The 8002-nt window shown below is 36.2% G+C and overlaps 1 protein-coding gene and 1 long non-coding RNA gene across 3 annotated transcripts in view; both read right to left on the reverse strand.

Annotated features, from left to right (window-relative positions):
• jak1 (Janus kinase 1) overlaps positions 1 to 3695 on the reverse strand; it is a 36079-nt gene extending 32384 nt beyond the window's left edge. The window contains exon 1 of the mRNA XM_035653592.1: positions 3425 to 3695. The gene's annotated coding sequence lies outside the window, so the exon portion shown is untranslated. The remainder of the gene's footprint in view (positions 1 to 3424) is intronic.
• A 2236-nt stretch (positions 3696 to 5931) lies between these two features.
• Positions 5932 to 8002, reverse strand: part of LOC118321895 — a 3947-nt gene continuing 1876 nt past the window's right edge. Inside the window, exons 1-2 of one of the 2 annotated variants that reach the window (XR_004796429.1) lie at positions 7310 to 7996; positions 5932 to 6920 (exon numbers count right to left, since the gene is read on the reverse strand). This is a non-coding gene — a long non-coding RNA (uncharacterized LOC118321895). Of the gene's footprint in view, positions 6921 to 7309; positions 7997 to 8002 lie in introns of those variants that run through there. The other variant, XR_004796428.1, reaches the window with a different exon arrangement.

Consider the following 8002-nt stretch of genomic DNA (forward strand, 5'->3'; position numbering starts at 1 on the left):
TATATATAATCTTTATGTCTAGTTGAAGGCAGTGAGTAGATACTGAATTGTACTGAATTTATACATGAACGTAACAATTTGAAAAGACTCATATGCCAAGGACCAAAAGGATTATACACTCGTAACTCTGTATTCTTCATCGCAATACAGTAAGGAGCAAGGAGCATAAAAAGACACCACAGGGCTAACCCACGGGGGGAAAAGAGTCAGATTCTTCCTTTAAACCAGTCGGGTATAACAATATATATAATGGCGTGACAATTCTACTGACAAAGTACTCCAGCATAACGATCAACAAACACTGAAAATCATTTCATGTGCATCTGTTCGCAACTGATGTCGCACACACACAGGCGTATATACACACAAACATAAAAAGAGGAGAAAAATGGAGAAAGACAGAGACACATCCTGGCCCCTCTGACCTAAATAGCTACATTACAGTGTGACAGACTGTTAAGTCTTTGTTCATCTGTTTTATCACTGTCATTTCTTGCTCGTAAGAACTCCTGTTAACTTCCTAATAAGGTGACAGACAGGAAAGAGAATTACTCTACCCTGCTGAACTCATTATGGTTCACACTAAGCTTAAACAGACCATGTTCATTTCTATTTCAATCAACTGCCAAGCTAAAAACGTAATTATTGGCTTGTATATGTTTATATTTTTCATGCTCAGTTCTCAGACATAACCATTGGGAAAGCAAAGTAATGTCAGTTCTTATTCATTACAACTGAATTTCTCGAGAAGAGACGTTCAGTGAGTCATCTGCCTGAGTGTTTCAATCATTGTGTTAATTTCCCTCACTCTTCCTCTTTCTACCTAAATTCAACACAGTACTTCTGAATGTCTCGGACAAATATTTTTCGTACAATAGTTGCAAGAACCACAATTTAACCATGCCTCAAATGAATCAATAAAGCCATCTTTAACAAATAGCGCTGGGGGTACAGCACTGACGATGTCTGACGTCAGTCTGACTAGTGTTACAGTTTTGCAATCAATACACCACATTAGTCAGCTTCAGTTGAAAAAGATGATAATTCTTCCTCTTCCCCTCAGTGATCTTACCATGCCTTGTCTGCACGCCTGTGTTTTGAAGAAGGTGAAATGATTGGACCTATTATTTCTGGCAAACGAAAACAAAACCTTGGAGCAGTTTATAACGTAACTAGTGATAGACAGCCAGTCGTGACAGTTGTGTAGGTGATTCAGGTGTGGGTAAAATGAAGTCCGCACAAAAGAACAAACACTGCCTCCATCTGTGTCTGTGTTTTCCATAAAAACAAAGTATGAAAAGCTGTAATAGTTCTGCAACGATGACCACCTTTTTCTAGATTAACTACAGAATTTCATATATTATGTCTTTAAAAATTACTGATTTAGTTAGATTACCAAAATTGACAATGTTCTGTCCACAAGCAAACTGATTAATCATTTAATCCTTTCAGCTCTTTACTGTATAATTCCTCATCCCTTATTAATGCATCATCTTGTGCTAGTGCTTTAATATGTACACAATTAAATTAATATACAATGTATACACTATATTGGTCCAAAACAATAAAAAAAAATAGAAAATAAATATTACACCAACAAACAAAAAAGCTCTTCTGTATCACTTCATTTAGAGCTTCCCCTCTAAGTCTGAAGACGGTATACGTCAAAAAACACAAGAATGATGAGGACAAAGTGCTGCTGAAGAACAAGAAAGCGAAAATGAATGAGGCTCCTTTTTCCCATCACAATCTTCTCTCACAGCTTCAAAACTTCCTTCCTGTAGCTACTTTTCACAATAAAACCCTTCCAGCAAAAAAGAATGTGCATGACTTTTATTGTGCCCATGGGAAACCCTGTTGGCCACAAAACTAAATGTCACAGAGGAAACTTGGTCATTACAAGTAAAGACACTGACAATCTAGCACTCTTTGATATCAAATATCAAATTATCACGGCGGATACCAAAAGGAGGACCTATTTCTGTATTTCCACATTTGCATTATTTAAATTTAATGATAATTTCTTCTTATCGTTTATTCCAAACGTACATATTTTTGACTAATCCATATACCTAATACCTTATCCACAGCCCATATATGGGTCAAAGATTTGGTCAATGTGAGTGTTACTAGTAAAAATAAAACAGCTCTGAAATGAAGACTGCTTGTGCATTCAGATATCAATAAATGGCAGATCAAACGTAACTTTGTGGTTCAAGCGCTTTAAATGTTCAAAGTCAGACAGTTCAAATTTCTGTCAAGGGTGCACTCAGGGAGAACTGCTAGAAACCAGTTGTTTCTTTGCCCGAAATGAAATTTTAGCGAGTGGTTGTACCACTAGAAAATTTATATATGTGTGTGTGTGTGTGTGTGTGTGTGTGTGTGTTGGGCCCAGGAGGAAGCACCTACTTTTGTCAACCTCAAAGGCGTGAAGCCATTTAATGTACCTTGTCAGGATTGTGTATGTTCTGCATGATTTAGTATTTGGGCTGTACAATAGATATGGCTGCAGCTGACAATTATACTCACTATCCATAAATCTATGCCTATTTTGCATGTGGTATAAAAATGTCTTTAAAAAAAGTTCCCAGAGGACACGGTGACAAATTCTCATGTTTAGTCAGACCAGACCAGAAACTAATAGTCGCAGATATGAAGTTTATTAACACAGAGGAGTAAGAAAGACAGAACACATTTGAGAAGATGAAACCAATAAAAAAATTTTGCCATGTTTGCCTAAAAAATGACCATAAATTACCATCATTTTACTTAAAACCATGTTTACTGTGCTGGGCCAGGGTCCCTGTGGCCCCTGTGGTCCCCCTAGTTATAGATAAAAACTAAAAATAGTTTTCTTTCACACCCTATAAAGCGAAAGGAAAGCATGCAGACGGCTGGTATGACTTATATAAAGATATTTTCGTTTATTCCACTTTCAATTGTGGCAGAGAGTAGACACAGTTTTGGTTTAAGACTGACACAGAATCTTATATCATGCAATATTTGTCTTTAGATGGGAGTCCAACTTCTTCTATACAATTTAACTTAGGCCCTAATTTGTGATGGCGTTGTTGTACAGGATTGCATCACATTCACAAGACTTAACTCGGTATATTCCTGAGTGAATTCAGATTTGAAATTTAAAGTTGTAATCGCAGTGTAAAGGTGACATCAGCCCAGCATCTATTTGCCTGTATTAAGCCACAGGACGTGGATGCAGTCTCGTTGCTATCAAGTGGACTAAACGTAAGCTATCTTCTTAGCCAGTTTACTTTAGGTGGCCAAAGCTAAAGGCAGCTGGATATTCCTCCGCTTGACAACAGCGGAGGGAGATGACAAACACGTAAGATGTGTTCGGTGTTACAAGACAGGTATTTTTTTTTTTCGACGGGACACATTAAAATAAAAAGGGTTATTTACTCACCTAGCAAAGCTTAGCCAGGCAGCTGGCAAGTTACTTCCGTTTCGTTTTAGTACATTAGACGATTCACTTAAGTTGGAGCTCCTCGCTGGAAGGATTTTAACTATCGCTGGTCGGCTGTTTTATTCCAAAACCTCCCCGAGAAGAATATCCAGTATCCAGAAGGGAAGAAAAATGGGTTAATTCCACGGTATTTGTTGATATTTGGTGGCTCGATCGGAGACGCAGTCCACCTCTGTTCTTTCTAACCCTTCCTGACAAGTTACGTCCCCTTTCCCGAAAACAACGCACTGCTCGTTTGAAGAATACGACAGCTGATTGGCTGACTGGCCCGTCACTCAGGATGACGACATTTAGTCATTGTTGGACCCACTGACAGAATATATAAGGTTGTACTGTGTCTTTTCGCTTGTATTATTATTATGGGTACAGAAATGTATAAACACATTAAAAGGAATGAGAAAGGAGAGATTTTTTGTCAAATGGTGTTTCCAAGGTCGGGAATGAACGTTCAATTTCAACTTGTAAATCCAACATGGCTGAAAAGTGGCCACAAAAAATGTACATGTACATTCCCACAACTGGGCTATTCAATCTGCTAGGGAAGACCGTGTCACGTGATCGAAAGCTCCAGATCATTGAATGAATGGACATTGTGGTGAGGACATTTTAATAAAACTTTATGGTTAATACTTGGATTTTAGCTAAGGATAAGATGGGGTTGAAGTACCTAAACTACCTGATTTTGGGTTAAAGGTTAAATATCCCCTCCAGACATATTCTAAGACCTAGAATTAAATGTTTTGAATAATAATTTTTCCACCAAAAAGTACAACAACTTCTTCTGCTTTATTGAAAAATCCAGAATCTACAAACCAAATGTTTTAATTTCAAAAATGTAAATGTTTCACTGTAAAGTCAATTATCTTATGTTTCTACATCACAGTTGTGTAAGTTTCACATTGGGCCATGATTGGCTTCCAAACCAGTTGTGAAGTTTGAAAGCAACAATAAGCAACACACACTTTTGAGTGGAGGTGGGATTAGATTAAGGAAAGTCTCCAGAGAATTAATTGTCAATGTAAGGACAAAATTAAGACATAAAGACAGGGGAACAAACAAGGACTTTTCACTTTCATGGACTTCCTAGTTGTGCACACTTTCTGAACTCTGTAGCAGGCTTATCATTCATCTTTGCCCTTTTGTAGGAGGCAAAAATGTAGGTAGTTCTTTCTAGGTTCTCGTTTGAACCATCTAAAACATCTTTATGATTGAGTTTCCAAAACCTGACAATACGTAGTCATAACCTATGGTTGTAATTACCACCGCCCCATCGCTTGCTAATTTGCATAACTGTCCTTTTGGATGTGGTTGTTTACTGTGAGTGCATTCCAGTGGAGAAACAGTGCCACCATCCACATCTCATTTCATACACTAATTTTGAATAAATCAAGAATTTAAAAAATAAATAAAATCAGGTGTGACTGATTTGCTTAAAACTGGAAGTCAGCAAACTCTCTAAATTATGTCACCACAAAAACAATTAATGGAGTTTCCCCACAGACTGCACACACAGAGACCAGGTGTCAAAGTATAGTGACATTTATATATCATGATTTATAAATAGTAAAAAACAGAAAACAAACAGATAAGAAGAAAACATTACTTTTTGCATAACTGATTATCATTAAGCTTAAGGTCAGCTACATGTAGCGTCCCTGAACAGGTACAACCCATTGTACTTACTTACTACATTGAACTCACTGTTTAAGCTATAATTTAAGTATTAAGCTATAAGAGCATTTAAAGTGTTAAAGCACAAAGGAGTTATGTTTTTTGACAAATTAACAAAAATGTTCATAAATATAATTTTTTTCTACTTACAACTTCAGTGTTATGTGTAATTTACCATTTATCACATGTTTATATTCTACTTATAGTTTCTACTTTATTCACAGTAAAGTGTTCCCAGGGTTGGTATCAGTCCCAAGCTTTTTTACTTACCTACTTACTTTCTACAATGAAAAAAGGATGTGAAGTCAAAAAATGGGTGGTTCATTTTAAGGACCTCCCATGCCACATCCCAGTTGTCGCTTATTGTCTTAAAGGAAGTGCGAGAGAAATTCCCCATGATCATGGCCGCCAAGAGCAAGTACAGTTTTAGATGACTAGAGGACAGTATTTGAGGATACTATTCTGACATTTAGTGAGATTGAATGCCTGCTCTCATTTAGAAAATAGCATGAAATGTAAACCCCACTCGACTTTTTGTGTTTTATAACCAAAAAATATGCCTTACCACAAAGTAGCTAGATATCACATGGTGAGTCAGAAAAACACATGTGAATCAAGGCAAGTTCAGCGGATTGAGGTTAGACTGAGACAAAAACAAAATATGTATCATGACTCTTTGGGGATTTCCACATAGCTACAGTATGTACCCTTTCAATTATCATTCTAAGGACAGGTGCAGAGTGACCTGTGGTTTATCAGACATGACTCACAGTGCATACATTATTCAAAACATGATTTATTTCAGTGTCTTGACATCAAAGATCAGAACAAATGTGCTGATCTGTGATATATTGATGTCATATTAAACATTATAGATTTTCATTAGAGATCAACTGTTTAATAATTACATAGTAATGGAGAAATGATTTAGAGCTTATTTTTTGTGTTATCAAACTTGGATTAAGACAATTCAGCTATGTAATAATAATTATAATAAATATAAAAAAAGACAAGAAACAGCAGCAACAATAAATAATATTAACAGCAACAGAAGAAGTGAACAGATACAACCAGAAACACACCAGCAATCAGAGATATAGATATTAGAAATTAAAAACATAACACATAAAGCATAATACAGTGTGCTGAAATAAAATAAAATAACAAATTATACAAAATAAATCATAATGATACACAGGAAATACTGTGTAAATTAATATAAAAGCTTGATTATAAACGTGTGTTTTTATAAGACATTTAAAAAATATAACAGATTTATGTAGCCTAATTTCCTTCAGTCTTGAGCCTCGATTATGTAACAATCAAAAGTGTCTTTCCGAAGGATCCAAAGCTGTGTTCTGGCTCATAAAGAGTTAAAAGGTTGGCAATATAACTAGGGACTACACCCTTCTGTGCTCTAATAGTTATCAGTAGGATCTTAAAATTAATTAATTCTAAATTTCATTGATAGCCAGTGTAGATTTACTAAAACGGGGATGATTATGGTCTCTTAGTGCCTGATTCATTCTAGCAGCAGCATTCTGTACAAGTCGGATGTGAAAGACTGATTTTACATGACTCATAATTAATGAGAACTTCTGTTTTAACCAACTTTGGTGTGAACATATTCATTATTAAGGTTTCAGAAACAGATCACACAGTGGGAGAGAGCTGTAGACCTTGTTGTGTCGACCACAATGCACAGCAATGGATCTTTAGCTCCCCCTATTGTCAACAATGTGGAGCTGAGTGTAGATCATAGTACCTGAAATGAGTCAAGAAAAAGCATGAAGAACACAGCTATTCTAAAATTGATATTTATAAGGTCAGCGTGTATATTACAAAGCAAGTTTAACGAGCATTAGAGTCATCAGGCTTGAGTATAAGAAGGAATCAATATTATAATAATAGAACTTTTATGGCTGCAAACTTCTGTATTTAAGATCTACTGAATTTTCAAAAGCAGAGGTAAATAAGAGAACGTACAAATTTAAATAAAAGAAAACTCACTTTATTAATTATAGTTAAACAGAACTTACACAAGGTATGTAGTGAGCAATATACTTATTTACAGGTTTTGCGCTGAATTGTATATATATTTGTGAATGATCAAGACCTTTGAATATCCCATTGAACTTGTCTAAATCAACCTACCACAATCATTTCTTTCTTCTCTTTGGTCCGCTGGCTCGTTTAGCCGAACGTGCTTTGATTCACTGCACTCGTGTCAAGTTGGCAGCCATCCTTCAGTTATCACAGTACTGTACCTTCGATGGGGACAGCATCAGCACTGTGATAACTGAACCAGGGCAGCCTGTCAAATCTAGCAGTGCGGGGCTTCGCTCCATTCGTCATCCACTCATAATATCTGTGCTCTAGGTCAACAGGTGCAAAGATGACAACGTTTTTCCTGTTGAATTTTTGCAGCTTTTTTTGCAGTTATACAAAACATATAGAAGTTGCATCTCCTGCATGAGTTTTCATATAAATAATTTTAAGCAATATACAGAAATACACAAATATCCTTCATTCCAGTGGTCACCAGCAGGAAGTCTTCTGCCCCTCTAACCGTGGGAGATTTTAAAATTCCACAACATTTTGGGGTAAATATAATTAGACGCCAGAAAATAAACTAACAAAGTCAGCGTGAAAAAGGTAGAACACATGAACTAAATTTCATAATTTCATTAGGGGAACAGAAATAAACATACAGACTTCTTAAGAGGATGTGAAACAGAACAAAAAACAAACAGTGGGGAAATAAAAGCAGTCCCATATGCCTTATGCCACTCTGTGTCAATAAAGTCTAGATATGGCAAATATGGCTCAGGAGTAAGTCTTGGGAGG

Source organism: Morone saxatilis, unplaced genomic scaffold (assembly GCF_004916995.1).
Source record: "Morone saxatilis isolate NCDOM2014 unplaced genomic scaffold, NCSU_SB_2.0 Contig12, whole genome shotgun sequence".
NCBI classification, from domain to species: domain Eukaryota; kingdom Metazoa; phylum Chordata; class Actinopteri; family Moronidae; genus Morone; species Morone saxatilis.